The sequence below is a fragment of the Streptopelia decaocto genome (genome assembly GCF_964273445.1).
Source record: "Streptopelia decaocto genome assembly, chromosome: Z".
NCBI classification, from domain to species: Eukaryota; Metazoa; Chordata; class Aves; order Columbiformes; family Columbidae; genus Streptopelia; species Streptopelia decaocto.
The window spans coordinates 51,277,147-51,294,949 of record NC_138657.1 but is presented as its reverse complement, the minus strand read 5'-3'; positions in this window follow the sequence as shown (position 1 = coordinate 51,294,949).

The following is a 17,803-nucleotide window of genomic DNA, read 5'->3' as shown; positions in this document are numbered from 1 at the left end:
GTTTCTGCAACTGCCAAGAGCTTTTTACAAAACGCTATAGGAATGTCTACAAAATTGTTACCATCTAGCCAGAAAAAAAAAAATCCACATTTTAAGAAGGATTTTTTCATTCACATAACTAGACTCTAAAACTGTAAGTGGCTGTGCCATGCTGTATGCTTCCAGTGTTCCCAAAGCTTCTGCTTATGTTTATTGAATTGGCCCTTTCCAGTGGTTAGTGATCATCAAATCTGACTTCTATTAACTAAAAGGGGAACAATTAGTTTTCTTTAAATAGCCCCCTAAGCTATGGTCCCAAGTTTGCAACAGTACAAATATATCTTTAGGATCTATCTTGTGAAGTCTATTCTCTAAACTCCCATCACAATGTAAAGGCAATATTCAAGACACACAATCTCAAATAAAGTTATACCAAAGCCTTTGAACAGCAGGGATCTTGATTCAGCAGCAATGAACACGAACATCTATTCCTGCCCATTGATTAGCCACCATAAGATTTCTAAAAAAGTTCATAGACTTTAACTTTAGTGCAGAAAAGCCACAGACGGACAAACTGGATCCTCTCAAGAAACAGGCTGTTCTCAAATAATTGAAAGGCGGGAAATACGGCTTCTGTACATGCACAGTAGGATGGAAGGCTCAGACTTCCCATACACTGGCTGCTCTCCAGTGCTGTGTGAAGGCAGCTGATCATCGCTGCTCAGGCTGCTCCAGGGACACCTGCAGGGTTGCAGAGCAGCTTCATAGGGAATGTGCAGGAGGTCCAACACACCTGCTGATGAGCTTCCTGCAATGGCTGTTGGAGCCTCTGTGAATGGAGACCTGCATTTCCAGGGGCTCCTGCTCCAAAACCATTCTGAATATCAGCAGTACAAGTGAGAAGCACTCAGAAACAGATTCATTATCCTTATTGATTGTTTTGGTCATTTCTTACTGAGTTGTGAAGAACAGACAAAGTGATCACCATTATGCTTTTGAAATGTATGTGGTGATGACAGGCATACATAAATTCTGACAACAAAATTCATTTCCCTTTTTTCTGCTTTCATGCTTCATAGCGACCTACAAAAAAGTCTGATGGGCAACAGGAAAAATAGCGTGCAGAAGAGGGAGATGATGTTAGTAAACAGGTGTTCAAATATTTGTTCTTTTTTTCTCCAGGTACAACTGCAAACCAAAATCACATTATCTGATTACAATCTTTTCTACATGATTCTGTATAATTGGTCCTATTGTATTCCTTTAGCAGCATGGAATACATGTCAATTACTATTTGCAGGTTTGGAGATTTATATATTTGTTACATCTTTCCAGAAACGCTTGAAAATAAAAGCATTTTCATTTAGCTTATTAACATGATGTAAACGGCACCATAACTAGCCTTGATTTGCTGGTCCTACCTTGGAAATATTTAAATATTTTTATTACTTAGCTCAACATTCCAGTTTATCTCAGAAATTAATGCTTTTAGGCTCAATTTATGCTTGTCAACAAATAATGATCATAGATGTGAGCTGGTTCATAATCCAGAGGTACTAGGTTACAATGTGTTGCCATGGAAACTGCGTTTTATTGCATTTTCTCTACTTGATTTAAGACATTTGACAATCATAGCAACTGTTTGCCTGTCTTCTCATATCATAAAAAATTCAAAACCACAAACAACCAATGGGGGACATTCATACAGTTCTTGGACCTCAATATAAAAATAAAAAAGAAATGACAACCTTATATTTAATAGGGACCTTTTGTGAATAGTTTATCTCACAGAATGTCTAAGAGTGTTAGAAAATTCAATCAGTGGTTAGTCATAGAATGGACCTGTCTTGCCTGTGGTTCATTTTGTTTATTGCATCATATATCTTTTATGATCACTGGGACTTTAGCCTGAAACAGCATTTTCTTTAACAAGAGCCATGTTTCCTCTAACGTTGTTTATTGCATCTGAAACATTACTCTTTGAAACCACAGTACATTTTAAATTGAGCAAAGGTCTGTAACAGAATACAGCATGTCTGTGTTTATTCAGGATCCCGAGTAAAAAATATCCCAGTTCATGTAACATTAATCACTTTGCCAGTGTTCAGCTGAGGTCATTGACACATTCCTAGCAGTATTAAGCCCAGTCAGGATTAATCACGTACATTAAACCCTGCAAGGAAAGCACGTGAAGCGGATCTGAAATTAGACATTTGGTGAAGGACTAAGAGAGCACTGTAGTAAAATATGTTAGCAGTGCCGTAGCAAGCTTTCAGAATGGTATGAGATTTTTCCTACTATGTTGCTGTCGGCTCATCTATATTTAAGGCTTTGTTGCTGTCTCCTTCATTTAACCCATTTTTCAGAAGTTTTAAATAAAAACACTAAAATCCTTTCTAGATTGTACAAGTGTTTTTTCACCCTTTTTACTTATTCATATATTTTAAAATGCATCAATGTATTCTTATATAACTCAAATTAGGCTTCTGATATTTTTTAAAAACAGGTAATAAAGTCCTGCAATATTTTGAGACAGAAAAGTTAATAATCAAAGAGTATTTAAAATCAGTTATCCTTTCATATTTTCGCTTCTTTCTATATGTCCATATATGTTAGTACCATAATGCTTCATATTTCATGCTGATGTCACTGCAAAAGATGCATTTCACACTATGCCTTTATGTTCTACACAGTAGACCATAACAGTTCCTTAATTCATTCTTGTAAACGTCCATTAAAAAATTGTTTGTTTTTATTATGTTACACAGTCATAAAAAGATAATTGCAGCACAAAAAAAATCCCACTGGAAACCCCAAGGAGAAAAATCTATGGTGACATGAGGTGTACAGTCAGTTATCTCTGTCTTGAGAATATATTGTAGTGTCAAAAACACTTGATTTGGGTTTTTTTTAAAAAACATAGGAAACTAGGTGATTCATCAACAGGAATGAAAACTAAACTGCTGAGCTATAAAATGAAAGCACTCAGATTAACATTATTTTGTCATTCTTCAGTGCCTAGCAATGGCCTGCAATATCAAATGCTCTCGTTTTCAATGATAACAGAAAGTTTCTTCATTCAGCGAACATCCAAAATCTGGGCTTGCCCTAATTTTATATGTATGAGGTTGTGGCCTTATACAGTTCTACAAGCTCACAGAATTAAATAAACCACACTCTACAACAGTCATCTCATTAGAGCACAAAAAAGGCTCTGGTCTGGGGCTGGATGGACTGAGCACAGGAGGCAATCCTTCTCTTCATGGAATGTCCCATACTGCTTTCCTGACCTCCGTGATGTGCAAGGGGGATGTCACTGCCTCAGGGTCCTCAACAGGAAAGGCTGTGGTGGCATCTCACCTTGGCAAAGACCCTCATCCTGTAAAGGACACCTAGCACCAAACTCCACAAGCTTTAGGAGAATCATAATGTTTCTGCAGGTGTTCAGACACTACAAAGTTTTTTATCTCCTTCCCTATGAACTTCCACTGAGCAAGAGTGGGCTTTTTGGAGTAAAGCAGAACAGAAAGCAGTGAGACAGCCTAATGCTTCCCTGTATGTAGAAAAGAATGTTCCTCTTATCATTAGAGGCCCTGGTCACAGCTGAAAGCAGGAGATGCTTCTAGTAGCAAGGAAATTTATGAGACATATGTTTCATGTGTGTTTTCCACAACTTTAATCCAAACTGTTGTCTGGAAACAATCTTTATTCAGATCTGATTGGCATGTGCTCTTGATGTTTCTCTATAGAAATAGTCTTTTTCCAGTGGTTGTCTGGGAGGCTTCTCTAACAAGATCCCCTCTGTTGCAGAGGCTTCTAACATTGGTGTGCTGGTTTGACTGAAATCAAGTAAATTTCCTTTATGCAACTAGAACTTTTTTTTTTTTTTTTTTTTTTAGCTAGCACAGTCATTGTTTGAATTTAGTTTGAGAATAATAAGATAACACTCTGGGACAGACTTAATGTTTTTTTTCCACACAACTTTCCAGTGGTTTTGAATTAGAATTGAGAGAATGTGAGAACTCACTGTTATCTTAGTGGGAGCCACGGTCTTTCTGGGCTCTCTATCTGCAGGTGCGAGGCAGCTTGGAATGGGAGCATAGATGGGGCAGACCTTGACTGACATCCAGACCAAGCAATGAGAATATTCTATTAGCTTCATGCCTCATTTCTGGCTCATTCTGGTGCTGCTCCATTTGGGTTGAGTTCCATTCAGGAGTTTCATTTATTCTGGACTTTTGCCATTTTGCCCTTTTGCAGTGGCCTCTAGGCCTTTCTGTCTTTTTGGCCTTTTTGCTCTCTCCCTGGGACCAGCTGTTCAGGACCAGAGTGCTCTCTCTCCTCCAGAGACAGGCTGCTTGGCACAGACACAGGTTGTAAGGAATTGCATTGAAGGAATTGCATTGAATGTCACTTATTTTATATTTTATTTTCCATTTTATAAAGAGTAGCGGTATTATATTGGTATTACCTTGCTGTTTTATTTAACTGTTTTTATCTCAGTCCAGGAGTTTATGCCTTCCCTTTCAATTGTCTCCCCTATTGGTGAGGAGGGAAGAGTGGAGAGTGAGCACCCATTATGGTTTTGATTGCTAGCTGGGGTTAAACCACAACAACTGGGGAAAAAAAAAAAAAAAAAAAAAAAAACAAAACAAAATGAAACAAAAACACACACAAAAAAAAACCCACAAAGAAACAAACACCCCCCCCCAAAAAAAAAAACAACCAAAAACCAAAAACCAAAACAAACAATCAAGTAACCAAGTCTGCTGTCTTCCTGGGACAAACTATAGGTGTGGCTTTTGTTGTTTGAAAATAGGTCTCATATTTGCTATAGGACTTGGCAATGAATTCTGTGGCCTACGATGTTTCAGTAGTATGTAGAATACATATTCTGTGCACCTCCTAAAATACTTATTGCATGGATTTCTGATGGATTTCTGCAATGGCAGAGATTTGGACTTCTTGTGTGGTGTCCTTTCCAAACCCATACTCCGGTGCTCTTTTACAAAATGGCTAGAAGTCCAATAATTTCAACTGTGCTCCTAGCTCTGCCATAGCATTCACGCATGACACTTGAACTAGAACTCGTCCATACTACCTCTCTGTCTAGTAGTTTGTGTACTAGACATATCTGTCATACTTGAGCTTCTGCTACATATTCTGAAGGAGTATTTCTGAACATCTGTTTGAAAAATAAACCACACTTTCTTCCACACTTTGTGGAAAAAAAACAAGATAAGAAAACTCAAAAAAAATATAAAGTGTTGTTTCCTCTTCTCTGCCTTTGAGAATATTTGCTTCCAAAAGTTTCATAAATGCATGTTTAAAGCCAACTGACAGGACCTTGCTTGCTGCAGTATATGAAACTGCATGTACAACATTACCCATGGAAATCAGAGTTTACCACTGGCTTTATCTGAGACTAAATTAAACCAGTACCTGCCCCATTGACTTTAGGTGATGCCATGGTATTATGCTGGGTTGGTAGTATTACTATAGTTGAAGTTCCACCACCATAAGAATCTAACAATGTTCTTCTGAGTCCTTTATTTTTTTAATTGTTTGTTTGTTTGTTTGTTTGATTGATTGATTGATTGGATGACTGATATCCCACTACAGAGTTGGAATTAATAGTGAGTCTATGTCAGTCCTAGGAGTAGGTATGCCTCTTAGAGGTATTTCTCCGTGCTCAAATTTAGAGCTGGAGAAACAAAGCAAATGTGTCAAGAACGTCAATAAAAAGTTCTGGTTTTGTTAAATTTACAATGAAGAATAGACCGTTGAAATTCTCTCTGTGAAAAAAATATGAATCTGTGGTTACATTTATGCCAGCGAATGCATCCCAGACCGATGCTCTGAAGGCCAAGGGAGATAAAGCATGAAGCAGTCCCCATGGCCAAGTCTGAAACAGTCATGAAATGCTTCAACAAATAGGTAGCCTGCCCAGAAAACAAGGGAGAAGGCAGTGGGCAACATGGCAAGAAATCAAGTGACTTTGTATGGGGTGCCTTGCATCTGAAGGAAGTCATACAGAGATTTACTTTGGGTTTCTAAAATTGCTCAATGAATTTCACTGAATACAAAAATAGGCAATTATTTTCTTACTCCTGATTTCTTACAATTTTAGAACATTCTCTAGTCAATGTCCTGGCCCAGAATATTCTGTGTGACTCTTCCAAACCATTCATCTTCCAGACCATTTACTGCCTTCAGCTCAGCTCATCCTCTATTACATATGTTGATCTAAGAGTTAAACCTCTCTGCTCTTTTATGAAAGCAGCTATATTTCTGCCCTTTATTTGCCTAGGATTTCCAGATGTCTCTATAAGTCCTTGTTCCAACACTTTGATTTCCCCCCCATACCCCCCTTTTTATTTTCAGTGAGGAAGTTACTGCAAAGTATACTGTTGTGAATTTATAGCACAGTCATTCTTCTGCACTAAATCCCTCACAGTGAGGGTGCTCTGAGGACAGAGGCAGATAATTTCTTTTTACTGCAGCAGTGCCAGAGAAAGTGGTTTCTATCCCCCAAAAGTTTTTACCTGTTTCTCTAAATGAAGTGCTTTCGTGAAAATGTCTTAGTCTGCTCCTGGCAAAATGAACTGGATTAGTTTATGTTTAAAATATATTTTTTGGCAATTCAGATGGCAGATCTGGTGATGGCAGATGGGACAGCAGCCGGAGAAGATGCAAGTCTCTGTCCTCATGGTATAGTTAGATGAAATGGCATAACCTAATGGTTTACTGTGACTAAAACGGGTGGTCCTGCTCTGTTTAGCCCTCAGTTTCCTCTTCCTTTTTCCCACCTAACCTACATGCTGCCAGTGACCCCTTTAGAGGTGCAACAGCTGCCCCCCTGACTGCAGAGAGCTGCTTCAGCTCACTGGGCCAGCAGCAAACTAACCCCTCAAAACAATCAACAGTTTTTTGTTGGCTTAACAAACTCCACTGACTCACTTAGGGGTCAAATGAGTGCCAGAGCTGTGCAATTGAGAGGATGAGACCACACAGCTTGAAGGGCTGCAGAAAAAGTGGGAAAACAGGGTCTGATGAATGGGACTGCCCCTTTTGGCAGCAGCAAGCTGTTAGAGCAGCTCAAGTGTCTGGCTGAGCTGCACTCTCACCATGCACAAAGGGTGCCCACATGAGAAAGAGTGCAGTAGTTAGTGTGCTGTAAAGTCACACCCCTGCATACTTTGCAGGAACTTCACTTGATCCATAAGTCTTTTGTCCTATGTTTGTTCTCCAAATTCTCTCGCTGCGGGCAGGTAAGGGAAGTAGCTTCAGCTAATCTCCTTAGCATACCTTTTGTCTGGCTAAAGTACAGCCATTATGTTCAACAAGCCTCCATTGTAACCAGTCTGGGAGAAAGACGACACAATACATGTGAGCTGGATACCCATTTGCCAGGGCATTCAGAAGTACAGTAAACCTGCAAGATCGCCACACGAACCAGAACTCTTAAATCTTACCCATTCACCCCATCACTGCTTTATGTCAGAGTTCAAATTTCTAGACGTTGATTAGGTGGGAGAAAGGTTTGCCAGAAAACTTCTGGCTGAATGCACATACATTGCACAGCAGAACATGTCGGGCCGCTTATCTAATTAATTCTGTAATTAACAAACATTTCCCAGTTTTGGAGACATCAGCCTTTTTGTGAGCACAAGTAATGCCAGTGCCTGGGACAGCAAACGTGCTTTTGAATTAAATTTTCAGTGACCAGTTCCGACCTTATTCTCCCTAGTAATTAGCGAGAATATTCTACTAGAATCAACAGCTCATGAACAATAGAGGTAGCTTCAGGATATTACTATTGGGCTGTAAAGAGCCATTGCAGACAAGTTATTTTCTAAGTCTGTTGTGACTTATCACTGTACTCCCATGCCTCTTCCCAGAAGTAACTAAACTTCATCTCTTCCAGTAAGAGCCCCCTCACTTCTGCCTAAGAGGGTTCAACTACTTAAGCAATGGGGAAAATAGTTTTGCTGATTTGTCTCATTTTGGCTGGAATGGTCTAGGACAGGGGTAGGAGTAGTTACATTTATACAGTCCTAAATTCAGATTTGGCCCTTTGAAGGCAACCACGAAACTGATGTGCCCCCCGTGAAAATTATTTTGACACCCCTCGTCTAGGGAGGGTTTGGGTCAGTCTGTCTCTACCGCTCCAGTCTCCCAGGGAAATATCCAATCATGTCTTCAGAGTAAGAAACTTTTAAGAAGCAATTAGATACATATTGGATAAGTCATTAAAACATCATTTCATTTTAATGATTTGTATCTGCAAGAGGATGTAAATTAGTAATGGCTTATCAAACTTTATAGTTGAAGTTATTAAAAAAAGACCTCTGAATATTAGATTATTTATATATTTTTATATATATATACACACACATATACTCAAACATATGCACATACTTTTGTGCAGGAAAAGCTAGTATCTGTTTGGGAGTTTTTGTCTCTCTTAAAAGAAATGGCTCACACATGTTGTCCAGCTTGAAAGTTTCCAAGAGAGCTCATTGCCAGCAATTATTTTATATTTTATGGTGCATTCTTTCAGTCTATATTTGGTTTGTTCATATGGAGCGCTCAGTGCAATACAAAGGTTTGTAGAGGGCTGGAATTCCTGGATCCCTTCTGAAAGCTTGTTATTAACAGAGGCTGCTTAAAAGTACTTTCCATAGCTGCTGGCTGCTCCTGAAATGCATAACAACAAGCTTCCTTAAGGGAAAAAAAAGAAAAAAAAAAAGAAAAAAACCCCAAAACTTGAAAAAAAAAAAGGCGCAAGGAAGAGAGGACACTAATTTTCCTCATTCTGAGTGGGAGGTGTAATGTCTTTATAAAGTAATAATTAAAAGAAAAACAATTACTGGTGCCTTATCTGGACCTTGCAGCTGTACTTCCCTCTTTTGCATTAGCAGTGTGTGTTCTAAGGTTATGAAAAACCATGAAAATTGCATCTTAAGAGGAGTTTTATTCTTTTTCCTATGATTTGATTGAAACAGACAGCTACATTTTGTGTATATATAATTAGGCAGTAAAATAGGCTTTGAAGGCAGATTTCTGTTTAGTATGTGAGTCACACACACAACAGTCTTTCAATTCAGCAACCAAACACTGATCTTTTTAATGCCTCAACTCACTGAACATGTTTTCTGAATGCTACATCTTGCAGGAAAGGAAAATAAAAGAAAAAAAATATTGAAAAAAAAAAAAGAAGGGGGAGGGAAGGAGGGAGGGAGGAAGGAAGGAGGGAAGGAGGGAAGGAGGGAAGGAAGGAGGGAAGGAGGGAAGGAAGGAGGGAAGGAGGGAAGGAGGGAAGGAAGGAGGGAAGGAGGGAAGGAAGGAGGGAAGGAAGGAGGGAAGGAGGGAAGGAGGGAAGGAGGGAAGGAGGGAAGGAGGGAGGGAAGGAAGGAGGGAGGGAGGGAGGGAGGAAGGAAGGAAGGAAGGAAGGAAGGAAGGAAGGAAGGAAGGAAGGAAGGAAGGAAGGAAGGAAGGAAGGAAGGAAGGAAGGAAGGAAGGAAGGAAGGAAGGAAGGAAGGAAGGAAGGAAGGAAGGAAGGAAGGAAGGAAGGAAGGAAGGAAGGAAGGAAGGAATTTTTTAAGTCATATTTCTCTCTTTCTTTCTGTTTTTCCTCCTTTCCCCAAACAAAAAAACAATCTGAAAAGCCAATCTAGCTAGTCTGTGGTGATTTAACCTTAGGACAAACTGATTTTTATCGTCTTTCTTTCCAGATTGTTGTCCCGGGCAGCACTGAATGCTGCACCAGCTCTAGGCGTATCTAATCCCTCTCATAAAAAGCCATTGTGGTAGTAAAACTGAGACCAATGGCTTTTTCATTCTCCACCTCTCAGCTCTCCAAAGTAATGGCAATGGGGTCTCCTCTTCATGTTTTTCTTTTCAGATGCATAGTTTCTCCCTTTAATAAGACTAAAATAGAGTGAAACAAAAGGAACACAATCACATTTTCCTCAAAGCTCTTTCTACAAATACCTTCTGGAGAACTGAACTTAGGAACAATTGTCTGCAATCTGAGTTGTTGTGACACTGTGTGAATACAGCAAAGTATCCTTGGAAGTTTCTGATCATTCTGAAGTATGTGAACATGTTCAAGTGTTGGGCAGTTAATACTTACGGCTTCATATTTTCTGCTTAGGGTCACACTCCGGCATTCTTCCTCACCCTGAAGCCTGTGGAACTAGGGATGTGATAAGGGTAGTGCTCAACACAGGCACAGTTCTCACACCTACTCCTTGCAAAGTAATCATGTAGAAGCCATTGTCCACTTACTTTGTGCACTTGCAATGCATTCTTGTCAGCAATATACTTCCCCAAAAAGACAAATTATAACCCAGTCTTTTTTACAAAGAACAAGTAAGAAAAATAGATAGCAAGTATTCTTCAAAAAAGTGCACTTTCCTTTTTTCCCCAATAGCCTTGACATCAGTGCTAAATGTTTTCATTAATACTATGCTAACAGACTATATTTCAGAACTAGTTCCCCATTTCAAATAGCAGTATGAGAGAAAGTCGGTCTGCATTTGATTACAAATTTTTATTTGACCTCAGAGGAATGCTTTTATCCAGCAAAATACAGAGTGCTAGATAAAAAGATTTAGAGCTAGAAATAGTTCACACAAATTTATTTATCCAAATAAAACCGCTGCATTTTAATACTTCTTATTAGTATCAATGTACTTACAGATATCTTTTAATATCACCATTAAAATTGAAAACAAACAACACTATTTAAAAGCTATAAAACTTCACCTTGGGCAAAATTTTAACCCAAGTGTTTTAATTCTGAGGTCATTATATTTGTGCACTTGTAATTATAGAACTGTAAAATGAAAAAGCAAAATTTTGTAATAAAAATTCTGCAACTTCTGAATTTCAAATCTGGAGGGAAAGGGAAGGAGGAATATGTACTCTGCAAAATACTATTCCATGTTCTGGAGTATGGAATAATTAATAAGTAACCTTCTATTCTAAGTACAATTTGGAAATCTTCTTTTGGGAAGTCTTGATGGAAATGAGCTAGATCACTCTGTAGATCACAACACTTCTTCCAGGTTCTCTATAGTCTTGCTGTGGAAAGATGGATGAAAAAATAGCACTTCTAGCTCCAAGACACCACAGAGACCTCAGGCTCCAGAAGGATGTCCGAGCATCTCATAAGGACTCAAGACTTCTTTAATCAGAACAACAAAATGTGCACCAGGTTGTTTTTCACATCCGTGTGTCTGTTCTGGGAATAAGACAAAAAGTCCGCTGTCATCCCCGCCCAAAGGGTTTGAAAGCACAAAGGATCTTTACATAAGGCAGATAAAGCTGAGAGCTGTGACTCTTTGGACTGTCTTTCTTTTCTCTAAGCCCAAAGAAGAGAGCGGTTTCAGCCACTGGAAGGTCTGGTTTAATAGCAGTTATTTGCAGTACACGTCTAAATCTAATGCAGATGTTTTTAATCACATTACACTTGATCTCAGTATCTTTAACAAACACAGTCCTCAGGGCACCCTGTAAGGTAAGTAATCACTGTTACATGAAATTACAAGTGAGGAAGCAGAAGCACTGTGATGGGGAGACCTACAGGTTCCAAAGTCCAGACTGTGCAGAGGCTTGATCACCTCTGCCTTGTGTCTGACAGAACAATGCCAGCTTGAGTACATGCCACTGCTTTAAAACAGAGACATCAGTGATGCACTTGGTTTAGCTACAGTCACAACCTTCTTCCCTAATGAGAAGAATGATCAATCAGCGACGATGGTGTTTGTAATTTTCTTGTATCACAGCTGTGGTTTGTAACACCAGCTAAGTTTCATGACCCCTGCTGAGGTACAACTCCTCCACAATGAACCAAGGAGCATAACAAGAATATGGGAGTGTTGTACAAACACCACATATGTCAGAATAAAACATCACTGAAATTGTTTTGTATGTTGTATAAAATTTTCTGGATTCTGAGCTGATTTATTGCCTTTTGTGGGAAATCCTCACACAATTTATTTATTTTGTGATTTGATATTCCTTACCAATGGACTTGTCTGAGTTTTTTTCTTGATGGTTTCTTCTTTACTTATCAGACTTCTTCTGTTTTTAAATTAGACTCTTGGAATCATATCTATGTAGAAAATATCTGGAGGCTGAATGGGTCTTCTCCTCAAACATCAAGAATGCAGTTTGCAATGTGTCAGGTAGCTCTATAGAGAATGTAAGCCTTGACAGTGAGTAACACCTCATATGATTCAGGTTCCTCTTCCACTAAAAACCAAGGGTGCATTATTTATGGCTGAGAAATTAAGGATGTTTTACATCCTTCCATTGTTTTAGTTACCATTTCAAGGCAAGATGGTCATGACACAGAGAGAAGTACCACAAACTCCCCAAGGTCAGATAATAATTGTGAAACAGCTGAGAACAGATCCCCCAGTTCCTCATCCTCTGCACTGATTATACCATTCCACATGATTTTGTATTTACACTGTCTTCTTCTCTGTCTCTCTCTTGGTCTCAAACCCCTCTCTCCTACTGTCTTGATCTCTGTCTTCTCCCCTCACACTTCTTCTCCAGCAGGTCCCTTCTTGTGCGGTTGAGACTATCAAGTTCTCTTTATGTTTCTCTCTTCCTGTCTCAGTACAGCAAAGGAAACAACAAAAGAGCAACAAGAATAGTCAGGAAAGGAAGAGCAGAGCAGTCACCCACTCTGGTACAGATAAAGAAGTTCTTAGGAATAGTCTTTTCACTCGTAGCTCCAGTGGCCCACATACTTCATTTGCAGGTCTGTCGGCCTGGTTATCAAGATCTTGGCCATTCCTCTTGTCCCAGTGCATCTATTTTCTGCTCTCATACCTCTGCAGCTTTTAAATGTACCAGATGTCAATTCCCAAACACATTCTGATAACTTCTTTGGTGAGTATTCAGGGTCATGCCTCTTCAAGCTCCTTTCTGTCAAAAACTGTAGCAGCACATTTCCACATTCTTGCCCTGAGGATGACATACCTAACCTTGGCTTTGAAAACATTCACAGATTCATTCCTCACTTCACCAGATAGTGCATACTCTGCCTCTTAGTAATCTTTATCTTACTCCTAGCATGTACTATCTAAACTCTGGCCTGTTCCTCTTGTTCATCCAGTACCATGCTTCTTGCTTTCCTTTCACATGGGACAACAAATACCTGTCAGTCTCACTTCTGCTATAGACTTCTTATGTCTAACTGGCTGCTTCCCTGCAAATTCCATTTGAAGACTCATCTTCCCTCTCCCTGGGCTATGACTCCCAGCCTTCTCACTAATAATACAATCCAGTCCTATTGCCTAAGACTCAATTTCATTTCTCCATGCTCATTTGTTCTCTCTGGAAATCTGAAGTATGGCACCCAGCCACTGGTCTTTTGTACTTTTTTCACCTTAGCACTACTATAATGTGGAGGCTGCCCAACTAAAATACTGAATCTGCATCCATAATTTCTATTACAAATTATAATCGACTATGAAACATTAAGATATTTTGTATGTAAGTAGCTGCAAAAAATATCCTTTTTAACAGAGCACTAAGGCTATGACAAAGCCAGATTTAAACATGTATTGCCTGTTTCTCATTGCAAATTAGTCTGCTAAGCAAGAAACGTATGTTTTCAATTTTTTCTGAATGTTTACACAATGCACTATGTAAATAAATCAGCCTTTGTTTAAATTACTGGAGGACATCAAGTATTTATATGGTGAACTGAAGGCTACACTTATGTCTGGGTAAAAGGTTTGTAGTCCAAATTTTACAGCAGTACACCAAAGAACTAATAAGTTACAAAATGGGAAAGACTTACTAGGTCATTCAGTCCATTCTAATGCCAAAATGGAATCACTCCCCATAGTATTTATTTTTAGTGCATTTTCCATCCTAATTTTCAAGTCTTATGCAATCAGACTTTGGAACTTCCTTTGGGACATTATTCATTTCACTGATTAGCCCATTCCACTCTGAGAATTTTTCTTTTAATCCATAACTTTTTTTTTTTTTTTTAAATCCATTGTGGTCTCAGAAAGCTAGTTTCTACCCTGTCTACCTTCTACACTCTCCACCCCCAAATAAATACACACACACAAACACACAGTGTCTTTCACAGATCATTCCCTCTAATTTCCAGTTGCCATTTTTGTTGCTCTTCTATAAACAACAAAGGGGTACTTTGTTTCAATATGTAACCTATATTTGTGTGCTAGAGCATCAAAGACACTGACTTTCAGATTAGATATCAAACTGAGACTCCTTGTGAATATGCGGATAAATGTATAAGAGTCTATGAACTGTTCTAAAAAAAGAAGAAAACATTGTTAGAATTGCCTCTTTCAAAATGAAAGTAGTATCTAACATAAGTATCTGCCAATTGTATGACTGTATCACCAGCTCCAACGCTCCTGTCTATGGATCACTGGCAGTCTGCAACGCTGTAATAAATCATCCACAACTAATTTACAGAGCTAGTAGTTTGCACATATAAATTAAAACTTTGTCCATTAAACTGCAGGATAGGCTGTGATAAATTCCGAGGGTTTTAAGGATATGCTAATTCAAATTTTCTGGATCGATATGATGATTTCCAACGTACTGCTTTCAAATCTGCTGTAAGAAGCCCTTTATGTGCAAAATGTTGTGTAAGAGAGAAATGCCAGTCATTGTTTAACCAATTAATCTTGCAAATAAGTCTTCAATAGATTTTTGTCCTCTCTTCAGCACGAAGTTGAAGAAAAAAGGAATGATGGTTTAATCTTTGCGGACCTGCTGTGTGTAATTCTGGGATTGTGTGCACATACACGTCTTGAAACGCAAGAACAAAGGGTGCAGTTGGAAAAGATCGTCTGCGGGAACGTAATTAAGGTTCAGCTGCAAATGACGGTAGGACTACGTAGCATTTAACACCAACCATCTCAAAGCTCGTCCCATTAGCGGGACACCGGCAAGGGTTGAAAAAAAGCCTTCCCAAAGTTGTCCGTGCGTTAAGTATTCGCTGTAGTCTTTATTTTACCAACGAAATCTGTCTCCAGCCACAGGCGCCCTGGGCTTTCGGGGAACACGGATGAGCGGGCTCCCGGCCACCTCCCCCCGGGGTAGAGCCAGGCGCGGCGGGTGCCGAGCCGTGAGTGGCGCCGCCGCCAGCCGCACACCCCCGCCCGGCCTCAGCCAATGAGAGGGCGGGAAAGCGTTTTCTGGAGCGATGATTGGTCTCTGCCCGCTCCGCGCCTGGAGCGCCGGCGGCTGGGGAGCGGGGCGGCGCGGCGGGAGGCGGGGGGTGGGGAGCGAAGCGCTCGCCGCCGCTCCGCGGCTTGGCCGTAGGCCCCCGCCGGGCCGCGCTCCTTGATCTGGTCGCCAGGCTGCTCCGGGAGAAAGGGAAAGGGAGCCTTTCCTCGTAACTATGGTGTTTTTAAGCTGTCCAGGAGTGTCAGATAAGAGCCTCACATTCCTTTCGCTAAAAATTGATGTTCGCCGGCATTTTTTCTTGGTGTATATTACGCGTATGTCTGGCAAGATTAAAAAGAAGAGAGGGGGAGGGAGAGGGATGGATGGGGATCTCTTTGGGATTATTAGAGGTCTGCAGCTGCATTAATTAAAAACGGATTTCCTATTTTAGACAAACATCACTAATTTATTTGCCTTCTGTCTGTCTTGTAAAACGTACCCGAATACAGAGGCGTAATTTAATTTGGCGAGCAGGCAGAAATTAAAGCGAAAAAGCTACTAAATCACCCAGCAGGCACTGGCCTCTTTGAAATGGGGACATTTCCAACCTGACAAGACAATGTGAGTTAAGTGGTCTTTTTGTACCCGCTCATGGGAATCGACTGCTGCAGATGCACCCACGGGCTTGCCAGGGGTCTTGCCGAATTTCTGCCGCAGAAATAAATAAATAAAACCCTGCTTCGGTAATCTTGCAGTACATTGGGCAGGCCAGGAGGGATGAGGGGCAAGAGAGGAGTCTCCTGTATGAATTTCATGATCTGAGCAGGTTTGTGAGGATATTTTATTGATCAGTTGGCAGTTGTGTTTGGAGAAACAGCTCTTCCACGGACTGTTGCTTTCAGAAATTAAAGTGATGGTGTAATGCAGATAAAGCACTGGCATTTTTGCAGTCTCTCCCAGTGACTGTTCCTTGGCTAGTTAACAGAGCATCTATTCAGAAGCAATTTTCTTTGGGCTGAAATTATGTGCTGACCGTAGCAGATCACTTCCCATAATACCCCCTCCCCCACCCAATGCTAAATACAAACTGTCTCCTACTCACTGTATAATAATGTGAAAATGACTGTAATTTCGCAGACAAGAAGCAGCTGAAAGTGAAACGTGTCTAAACAGAGGTCGATACTGAAAAACCAGGGCCATTACCTAAATCTGAAAAATACATACTGTAAAGAAACAGGAAGAGTGATCCATGACTAAATAAACTAAAAAAAGTAGGCTTGGTGTTGCTAATATTAAAATTTGCGCTAACCACTGAGTGAAATCACCCCAAAGTTACCCTGTGGAACTTGCGATTTTCAGTACCTTGTAACATTATGCGTGCTCATTCTCCCACGAATTGCTGCTTTCCTCGGGCACAGGCGGGTCATCCCTGGGTGCTCCTGGCAGTGTCGCAGCCATCTTGGCTGCCACACCGGCTGGGAAGCAGCCCCTCACAGGCGTGCCTTGGGATGTCCCAGCGCTGTGAAGGCACCAGCATGGGAGAGCAGGGACACGTTCACAGTGCAGCATTTCTTGTTTGCACTACACACGTCGTAATAACCCTTTGTAATAACTTAAAAATTTAATGTGACCAAGGGCCCTCCTTGGCAATAAATTTATCCCTGCTAGTAAACCCTTGGTTATCAGCCACTAAAGGGCAAGTGTTTTTACACCAGGAGAAACGGGAGTGGGTCTTCTCCAGGCGGCTTCAAGGCCTCCCAAGGGAGCACGTGCCAGTGACCCCAGTGCCCTCAGCGTGAGGCCAAAAGGGCAATCGGGAGCTGGGGCTCACCAGACCAACTGGGCAGACCTTTCCTCCTAAACACCCTGGTCATGGTGGCCTGGTGGCCAAGACATGACTAGGTGCCACATCACGGGTGGCTTTTAAGCCCCCATCTTGCATCACCTTCCCTGGTGCCCCAACAGTGAGCAGGTTTAGGAGGTTTTACTCCACTGCTTCTCCACTAATGATGCCTTTGATGGGAAGCGTGTAACGTGGGGACACGAACGCCCGTAATTTGCTCAGCTGGATGAAGTCCAAAGAGGTATTATGTCACCCTGTCACGGGTGTGCAGGACATTGTAAATGCCATGCTTTGACTTCTTGCAGGAAACCTTGACTTGGGCAACGCGTGTCTTTGGCAAGAAAAACATCCCCTATCGATTTTCTCAGTGAGATCAATCGGGGTGGGGGGGGGGGGGGAAACAAAACCAACAAGTAAAACCTGCTTAAGGGCATGAAAAAGGACCGGCTCCGACCGCCGGCCCGGCCCGGCCCGGCACGGCGGGGAGCAGCGCCCCCCCCCCCCTACGCCCTTCCCCCCAGTGCCCGCGGGTGGGAGCCGCCGCCGCCCCCGCCCCCACCCCCACCCACCGCTGCCGTCTGCGAAGGGTTAAACGCAATTTAACGCAGTGGTGTAGCATAATGGCTCCCAACCTAAACAAAAGGAATGATTAAGGGGGATATTTTCGAGCTACACAAAGCCCGATAGGGAAGATTTGTGTTACTAATTCCTGTGAAAGGATGTTCACGTGGTAGTTATACGGTCGCTGGCATTCACAGTTCAGTGCGTGCAGCAGTAAATCAGCAGCCTGGAAACAAAAGA